The following is a 7538-nucleotide window of genomic DNA, read 5'->3' on the forward strand; positions in this document are numbered from 1 at the left end:
GATGAAACCGGCTTCTGAGATGGATCAATCGGCTTTCCTTGAGCAGTTCCCTGCCTCCTCCTCTGTGGCCCTTTTTCTCCTCCTCTAGGGTGTATTTATAGGCTTTAGAATACCTAAGAACCCTCAAAATTGGCCTTTTTCAAATTGGACTCAATTTGGGCTCGATAGGGACACGCTCGTGTGTGATTACTTTAGGTCATGGTCAAGCTTGTTAAATAGGCACGAGCATGTAGTCCACCTGTGTGAGTTGTGCTTCGATTCTGCCAAATTGACACGGCCGTGTGGTCTGCCTGTGTGAGGAGGTCTAGGCCGTGTTAATTTCGTACGTTGGTCCATTTTCTCCATTTTTGGCCCGTTTCTCGTTCCTTTCACTCTTATATACTCACCTGAGTATAAAATATGAAATTAAGGCATTAGGAGCATCAAATTCACCAATTTTAAGGAAAAATCATCCATAAAATGTGTTAATCATGGGATAGAAATATGTATAAATTACGGTTTATCAAGTACCCCCACACTTAAGAATTTGCTTGTCCTCAAGCAAAATCCTCAACTCATAATCAAAATAAACTCTTCTCAACTTATAATTTCTATCGATAATATCTCAAAATAATCCATAGGTAATCATACATTGAAAATTCAACTGAAAGAACAATAAAGTTTCAAACATTCCAAGTTGAGCATTTTATCATGAAAACATAGGTGTCTCCCCTAGTCTAAGTAATTACCTTTGATTTAAACTATCACAGAGTTTCACATCCTTACTAAAGATTCACTCAAATCACTCGAGGTGTTTAAGGATAATAAATGAAGCACTCAATAGTCAATAATGAAGAGTCATTACCATAGGCTTGCATGAAAATCAAATCTCCACCACTATAAATTGAGATGAAACATCAATCAAAAGGACTTTAGAGGGTTGTAACGAGGCTTTGGTTAGAGGGTGTGGTCACAAGCTGAAAGAAAGGGTTAGAATCGAGATTGAATTGAAAAATTACCTAACTAGAAAATGTAATTAAACATCAATTGAGTACAAGTGAGCTTCTTCTCAGAAGATGGAATTTAGATACTGCGGCTCAACAATACCGAATTACTACTAATATGTAAGTATGAATTTTTTTTAAGAACAAGTCAGCTACATAGAAGAGCAAAACATAGCTAAGCAATTAGTTCAAATCAAATCTCGACAAAAATAGGGATCAAATTAGGGGATTTCAACAATAATGGTTTATGGGTTAACATTGAGGGTAAATCAATTAATGGCTTGTTCGGCTCAAAGGGGTTCACTAAGGGTTAATTATGAAGGTAGGCTTTTGTGGAGTGAGTGGTTTAAACCTAAGTGCGTTTATTATTTTGACATATCAACTTAAATGGTGTGGTCTTGACATGCATAATCAAGCAAGTTCTAGAATAACAATTCAATACTGACGCACTCAAAGCAACAATAAAAGTGAGCATGAACGAAATGATAGATGCTCTAAAGGCTCAAAATCTCACAAAAATTATGGCTTTGTGCTGTTTAATCCTGTGAATTTTAACTTAAGATAATACCTAAACTTGGGAAAAACAACCTAAAAGTTTTTAATTCTTCAAAAATCAACTTATCATGCTTGATTCCCTAATGTCTTAAAAGTTTAAACACTCAATGCAGAAATGCCTATTTTTTAATTCAAGACATATCAATAAAAATCATAAATTAATTAAAATTCATTCTAATAGTGATCTAAATAATTTACATGAGAATAAGACACAATTCAGGGATTTCTAATGATGAATTAAAGACCCCCCCACACTTAAGATGTACATTGCCCTCAATGTACAAAGATAGATATAACGAAAAGGATAGATTCATAATCATAAGATAGGGAGAGAAGTGAAACTTCCTCAATGATGAATGAATTCCTTGAACTGGAGTTTTGGAGGATAATCGGCGTGAGAGTGAAGGAGGATACTCCGGTGGTGGTAGAGGTTCATTAGTCCATAAGTCCTGCACCAAAAGAATATTATATCTGGTGGTAGCTATGGTCGTCATCGAGCAGGACATGTAGTCGTGGAGAACCTTTCCTGGTGGAGTTTTTTGTTCCTATACGAGGATGAGATTTGGAGCTCTTTCTGATTGTGATCAAATCAGGAACTCTTTAAGAGGTATACTGAAGCATAATTACTCGTAATGAAATAGCCGAAGAATAAAAAATTGTAAAAACTCAGGATGAAATAGTATTAAAAGGAAATAAAAAAATAATTTAAAAATATAGAGATAAAAATAAAATAAAATAAAAAATAATAATAGGTGTTTATAAAGACAAATTGGGGCACACGGCTATGGGGCACGCCCGTGTGCTCTAATCTTAGCCCGTGCGCTTTGTAGTTTTCGAAATTAGGTGCATTGGAGTACACAACCATGTTGTACGGCTGTGTCGATCTCTGTTCGCTTCTCCCACGCCCGTGTATGCAAGTGCACGCTCGTGTTAAATTGACAGGTTCACCCACGGTTTCAAAACACGGGCGTGTTGCACACCCGTCTTATTTTAGCAGTTTTGCCCACGGCCAAGTCGCACGGTCGTGGCTGCTTATCGCATCCCGTGTTAGGGAAAAACTTTTGCCCTGTTTTCACACAGCAGTATCGCACGGCTGTGTTGCATCTCGTGGTATGTGCACGGCCTACGGCACGCCCATGTGCCTGGCCATGTGGTTCTGAAAAGCCTGTGTTCAATGATTTGGTTAGTATGTTAGATTTAAAAAAAAACTAAAATTGAAAGAAAGTAATATTGTTATGCTCAGGTTGCCTCCCGAGAAGCGCTTATTTATAGTCTAAGCTTGACTTACCTCTCTGGTGAATGGTCCTGCTATGAATCCCATCAAAATAAGGTTTTAGGCAGGTATTGTTTACCTTAAAGGTGCTGAATTTGGGATGACTTACCTCGACTATACCAAATGGGAAAATGCTAAGTACTGTAAGAGAAGTTTCTTCACTCGGTTTGGCAGTGTCAATGTGAGGATCTGCAGCATCTAATGAAACTTTATCTCCAACCTTAAGTTGATTTGGTGAGGCATTCAGCTCGTTCTGGCGTAGTTTTTGTTTCTTGTGTTTTTTCGGTTTAAATGTCAGCCATTCATCTAAATCCTCGATTTGTAACCTTCATTCTTCATGGGTAGATTCTTTGTTGTGGATTGAACATGGCTCATGTGTGTCCTTTGAACTTATTTCCTGCAAAATAAGTTGCACTGTATGATCAGTCTTAGTAGAACAATTTGTACAATCACCTTCAATTTTTGATGTGTTGTTTGGGTTGCGAGCTTGAAGGTTGATTGTTTCGTCTCCTACACGAAGTGTGAGTTCACCTGTGCCAACGTCAATAATTGTTCTAGTAGTTCCTAAAAAGGGCCTTTCCAAAATTAAAGGAACATTACTGTCCTCTTTCATGTCTAAAACAACAGAATCAACTGGGAATATAAATTTGTCAATTTTAACAAGTACGTATTCAATGATACCCCTAGGAAATCTGACAGTTTTATCTGCTAATTGAATTCTCATCCTAGTTTGTTTGGGTTTCCCTAGACCTAGTTGTTTAAACAATTTGTAAGGTATAACATTGATACTAGCCCCTAGATCAACCAATGCATTATTAACATCTAAACTACCAATTAAACAAGGAATCGTAAAACTCCCTGGATCTTTTAGTTTGTTGGGTAGCTTATTCTGAAGAATGGCTAGGCAAACCGCGTTCAGCTCCACATGTGACCTTTCATCTAACTTCCGTTTATTTGTTAGAAGCTCCTTTAAAAATTTAACTGCGTTCGACATGTGCGAAAGTGCTTCAATAAATGGTAGGTTAAAATGTAGTTTCTTTAAAAGTTTAAGGAATTTACCAAATTGTTCGTCTAAGCGGTCTTTCCTTGTCGCATTAGGGTATGGCACACGAGGCTTATATTCTGTACTTACTGATTGTTGTTCGCTTTGGCCTACCTCATTCTTACCTTCGCTTACCACCGGTTCTGGCTTGGTTTTGCCACTAACCCATCCTTATCATGAATGGCAATTGCGTTGAGTTGCTCCCTTGGGTTAGATTCAGTGCTGCTTGGCAGGCTACCTTGTGGTCTTTCGGAAATCAACTTGGCGAGCTGTCCAATCTGACTTTCGAACCCCTGGATTGATGCTGGTTGATTTTTGAGTGTCATCTCGATATTCTAAAAATGAGTCTCTGACATCGAGATGAATTTGGTTAGCATCTCCTCAAGGTTCGGCTTTTTCTCCTGCTGGTATGGTGGTTGCTGAAAGCCTGGATGGGGTGGTGGTTTCTGATTTCCTTGGCCTCCCCATGAAAAAATTGGGTGATTCCTCCAACCTGCATTGTAAGTATTGCTATAAGAATTGTTTTGAGATCAAAGATTATTACCTATGTAATTTAACTGCTCGTTCTTCATGTTGTGGCCATAAGGTGGGTATTCTGAATTACTCAATCAACCTCCATTTTCTTCGCACTACATTACTGGGTGAACCTGTAGAGAACTAAGAAAACCATCAATTTCTTATTCAAGAGTTCTACCTGATTAGAGAGCATGGTGACCGAATCGACGTTATAAACACTGGATGTTTTTATTGTCTTTGTCCTCATGACTTGCCACTGATAGTTATTCAGTGACATCTCCTCTATAAATTCATAGGCATCTTCAGGTGTTTTATTATTGATGATTCCGCCAGTAGCTACGTCAACCATTTGTCGAGTCGAAGGATTCAAGCCATTATGAAAGGTTTGAACTTGTAGCCAGAGTGGTAACCCATGGTGAGGGCATCTTCGCAAAAGGTCCTTATATCTCTCCCATGCATCGTAGAGTGTTTCTAAATCCATCTGCACAAAAGAAGAGATATCATTACGTAATTTAGCTGTTTTAGCCGGCAGAAAATATTTTAGTAAAAAATTTTTGATCATTTGTTCCCAAGTAGTGATTGACCCCCGCAGTAACGAATTCAACCATTGTTTAGCTTTATTTCTCAATGAAAAAGGGAATAACCGAAGGCGAATGGCGTCATCAGAAACGCCATTAATTTTACATGTATCACATAGTTCTAAAAAGTTTGCTAAGTGAGCGTTGGGATCTTCATCCTGCAAACTATCAAACTGAACAAATTGTTGTATCAGTTGAATTATGTTAGGTTTCAGTTCAAAAGTATTTGCAGCTACAACATGTCTGACTATGCTCGATTCAGTTCTTGTTAAATAAGGTTTATCATAATCATATATAGTGCGCAGAGTAAGATTCTGATTTACTGGATTAACAGCAATCGCAGGAGGTATCAGGTTTTCCTGATTTTTAGCCCTCTCCTTGGTTGTGGTTTGAATATCGTCCTCTTGCTCGTTCTCTGTGTATCTTACGATTCACCTTATTTCTCTTTGGTTTCTGCGAACTGTACGTTCGATCTCACTTTCAAAAAGTAATGGTCCTAACGGGTTTCTTCTAGTCATAAACTATAAGAACCTGCCAGAAAAAGGGAAAAAGAAGAATTAGTAATAAAAATTAGAATAAAATTTAAATTGCAATAAAAGTAAATGGCTAAAGTAATAAAAATCGAGTGTTCCTAATATCATAGTTCCCCGGCAACGGCGCCAAAAACTTGATACGTGATATTCGTGACAGGTTTTAAATATTTATAATGTATCATTCTTGAAACTAACTATTATCACGATGAAGGCAAATGTAGCTATCGAACAGTAGTATAGCTTTAGCAAGACCGAATTGTCGAACCCAAAGGAATTCAAAGTACTAGTATTAACTTTCTTTTTATTTTCTAGACTAAAAAATAAAAGGGTTTTGTTTATCTAACTAATTAATTAAACTAAGAATTCACAGAAAATAAAATTGGGGAATTACTTTTGGAAAAATGATTGAATTAAGACAATACCTAAGGAAAAATCCATCCAGACTTCACTTGTTATTTGACTCTGAATCGGACGATTTATTCATTTGACTTGATCCGTAGAAATCCCTAACTTATATTATTATCCCTCTCAAGACTAACAACATCTAACTCTAGGTTGAATAATTGAAATCTCTTTCTAATTAACTCCCTAGGGTTGCATTAACTCGATCTATGAATCCCCTTATTAGGTTTCACCCTAATCCGGCAAAATCTTGTGACCCTATCTCTAGGCGTGCAATCAATTCTGCTTAATTATGACAAATGTACTCTTAGACAGGGTCTATTCCTCCTCTAAATAAGTGCTTAACTTGAATCATGTAACACCCCTCGCCCGTATCCCTCACCGGAATAGGGTTCGAGGTGTTACCCGACTTAAACTCAGTCAATCACACAAAAACCGTGCTGAAAAATTTCAATCAATTTAAAACTTTTCTTTTCACATGCAATCTATCCCATATATGAGCTTACGAGGTCCAAAACAAACCCTATACATGCCATAGACTCGAAATACTAGGATTTACTTACACCAATAACGTGAGCTCGACAGTGTGTTAATATCTCCGGCGAACTCCAACCTGAGCAAGTAACTGAAGTCAACAATCTATAAAATAGAGAAATGTAACAACCAAGTAAGCTTTCATAAGCTTAGTAAGTCTTAAGCAATGCAAACAAATAAACGCAATTATACTTTCATTATTTAATTTCTTAAGAGGCCAAATTCTAGGGATATTGCCATTTGGCAGAATATACACAAGCACATAATGCACGTTCAGCATTCTTATCACACTTAATCTGAATTCATATAACATATTTTTATCAAATACCCTCACATACTTTCACACCCTGACCAGGTGTATCATGATCATAAGTATAGTTTTAACATTTATTAACGTACGTATCACATTACTCCCTTATGATTCACTTCAAATCAAACTCACATATGAGTACATACTGCGTACCTGGCCCACTTTACGTATTAAATGTATTCATTTGACAATCTAGCACGAGGTACCTTAGTCATAGGCTTTTCTCAAATCACCGGCATTTCGCCTGCTAGGCTCGAGGCCCGATATCATTTCACCGGCTTTATAGCCTGCTAGGCTCGAAAGCCTGAATAGTATCTTACCGACATTATAGTCTGCTAAGCTCAAAGGCCCGAATAATCAAATCAACAAGTTCCATATGACATATTCATATCAATTGAGTACTAACATCATTCGAACGTATATATAATTATACATCTCAAACACTTTTCTTTCATCTCATTTTCACACTTAACATTTGATAGCTTATGCATAACATTTCACTCACATTCATTTCAAACTTATCATTCGATTACAAAAGTACATTGCATATTTACCAACATGTTATACTTGCCATTAGGCCATATAAGTATGATACAATACACTATCATTTCATCTTTAACATTCGGCTAAACCCTTATCTTACAAGGAACACCGAATTCACATAAGATATCATTTCACCGGCATTACGCCTGCTAGGTAAGAAGGCCCGAATACACATCACCGGCACGAAACCTGCTAGGCACGAAGGCTCGAATACACATCACCGGCACGAAGCCTATAACACCCCTAACCCGTATCCGCTGCCAGAATAG

General features: G+C 37.3%; 1 non-coding gene across 1 annotated transcript; it reads left to right on the plus strand.

Moving 5' to 3' along the window:
* Window positions 1-4776: 4776 nt before the first annotated feature.
* LOC121231683 (small nucleolar RNA R71) lies at window positions 4777-4883 on the plus strand. Its single transcript, XR_005929739.1, has one exon. It is a non-coding gene; the product is annotated as a small nucleolar RNA R71 (small nucleolar RNA).
* Window positions 4884-7538: the final 2655 nt, after the last annotated feature.

The sequence above is a fragment of the Gossypium hirsutum genome, chromosome A06 (genome assembly GCF_007990345.1).
Source record: "Gossypium hirsutum isolate 1008001.06 chromosome A06, Gossypium_hirsutum_v2.1, whole genome shotgun sequence".
Taxonomy (NCBI): Eukaryota; Viridiplantae; Streptophyta; class Magnoliopsida; order Malvales; family Malvaceae; genus Gossypium; species Gossypium hirsutum.